We start from the raw sequence: 2,500 nt of genomic DNA on the forward strand, positions 1-2,500 counted from the left end.
CTCCGCCGCTCCCAGTCTATGGAACGCTCTCCCTGACCACCTGAGGGCACCACAGACTGTGGATGCTTTTAAGAAAGGCTTATAAACCCTTCTTTTTAAAAAAAAAACTTTTTTTTTAGATATATGCATACTAGTTTTAGCTATTTGGCTGTTCAAGTTTTTATTTTTATTTATTAGGGACCGAATGTCCCTTTGGGACAGAGGACCCTATTGTATTTGTAAGGTTTTATTATTATTATACCGCCGCCTCTTTGAGCTGTAATTTGACCCCCTTAACATGCTTCAAAACTCACACATCAGGACTGGCGAAAATTGCGATCTAATCAAAGAACCAAACCCCAAAACTCAAAATTGCGCTCTAGGGCCCCCAAGAAGGAAACACAGACAAAACTGCCTGTAACTTCTAGTAGGAATGTCATAGAGACATGAAACAAAAACCTCTATGTAGGTCTCACTTAGACCTAGATTTCATACAATGACATCCAATCAGCAAAAATCAACAGGAAGTTTGCAATTCCCCCTTCAAAACAAAAGTTTTGTAAAAACAGTCACCTTTGCCTCTTTGAGCTGTAATTTGACCCCTTTAAAATGCTTCAAAACTCACCATATTTGACACACACATCAGGACTGGCGGAAATTGCGATCTAATCAAAAAACCTAGGCCCAAAACTCAAAATTGCGCTCTAGGGCCCCCAAGAAGGAAACACAGACAAAACTGCCTGTAACTTCTAGTAGGAATGTCATAGAGACATGAAACAAAAACCTCTATGTAGGTCTCACTTAGACCTAGATTTCATACAATGACATCCAATCAGCAAAAATCAACAGGAAGTTTGCAATTCCCCCTTCAAAACAAACTTTTGTAAAAACAGTCACCTTTGCCTCTTTGAGCTGTAATTGGACCCCTTTAACATGCTCCAAAACTCACCAAACTGGACACACACATCAGGACTGGCGAAAATTGTGATCTAATCAAAAAACCAAACCCCAAAACTCAAAATTGCGCTCTAGCTCCCCCTAGGAATAAAACACAGACAAAACTGCTCCTAGGAAGAAAACACAGACAAAACTGCCTGTAACTTCCAGTAGGAATGTCGTAGAGACATGAAACAAAAACCTCTTTGTAGGTCTCGCTTAGACCTACATTTCATATGTTGACAACCCCCAGCAAAAATCAACAGGACGTTTGCAATTCCCCCTTCAAAACAAAAGTTTTGTAAAAACCGGTCACCTTTTTTCAAACATTATCTCCTCTGAGCGCGTTTGTCGTGTCGGCTTCAAACTAGCACAGGAGAGAGATTGAACCCTTCTGATTAAAAGTTGATGAAAGAGTTTCAATTACTGCTCCGGTTTGGATTTTATGTGCCGTCAAAGTCGGTCCCGTCCATCGCTGCTTGCACCTTTAATTTTTTATTATCTTTTTATTTTTATTTTTTGTAATACACTGTAGCACTTTGAGGTTGTTTCCTCAATGTAAAGTGCTTTTTACAAATAAAATCTATTATTATTATTATTATTATTTATTGCGGCGCCGTGGTCACTTCCTGTGTGTCGCTATGTCGACATCATGGAGTGGTCTGCTGTTTCCTTGCTTCCTTTTTCTTCAATTCAATGAATATCATCCATTTCCTCTTCACACTCTCTTCGTTTTAATGAGTTGTAAGAACCAAAGTTATGTCGATCTCTGGCTACAAGCTAATGCTGGCGAGTAAGAGCGGATGTTTCGGCCGGCTCTCGCTTGGTTCACTCTGACAATTGCTACGGCAAAAAAAGCGGCGGAGAGGCCGGCGACTCGAATATTTGCAACTTAAAGCAGAACAAAATCCGATCTCCAACACTCTACAGCAGACCTGGGTATTCTCCGGCCCGCGGGCCACATCCGGCCCTTTGTGCGTCCCTGTCCGGCCCGCGTGAGGCCAATCATAAATTACAAAATAAATTTAAAAAAACATCTATGTCGAGCGTGCAATACAACTATGCTGCTTTTATTTTGAAAAGTGTTATTTATGGGCGTATGTCCGTGTGTAACCTGTGAGTGAAGGTGCGCAGCGACAAGTGATGCCCGGTTATCCCCGAGACGCTAAAAAGAGAAAAGTTGATGAGGAATGGCGTGTTTTCAACAAGACATGGACTGCCAAGTATTTCTTTACAGAAATTAAAGGTAAAGCCGTGTGCTTAATTTGTGGTACACAGGTTGCTGTGTTTAAAGAATATCATTTGAATCGCCACTACACCACGAAGCACCAGGAAAAATACTGTCTGATGAAGCGCGCGCAAGGGAGGCTGATGCGTTGATGGTAAAACTGCAAACCCAACAAGGACTTTTTGCCATATTTCACACCCCCAGAGATGCAGCCAGCAAGTTTCGTCATTTCTCACAAAATCGCCAGAAAAAGTAAGGCGTTTTCTGACGGAGAGTTTATTAAGGAGTGCTTATTGGACTCTGTAGCGCTGATATGCCCCGGAGAAGAGGGGCGCATTTGAGAACGTGTCACTCTCC

General features: G+C 41.8%; 1 protein-coding gene across 1 annotated transcript in view; it reads left to right on the forward strand.

The window, feature by feature from the left end:
- Positions 1-2,500, forward strand: part of agtrap (angiotensin II receptor-associated protein) — a 29,591-nt gene that overhangs the window by 1,090 nt on the left and 26,001 nt on the right. The window lies entirely within an intron of this gene.

Source organism: Entelurus aequoreus, linkage group LG26 (assembly GCF_033978785.1).
Source record: "Entelurus aequoreus isolate RoL-2023_Sb linkage group LG26, RoL_Eaeq_v1.1, whole genome shotgun sequence".
Classification (NCBI taxonomy): domain Eukaryota; kingdom Metazoa; phylum Chordata; class Actinopteri; order Syngnathiformes; family Syngnathidae; genus Entelurus; species Entelurus aequoreus.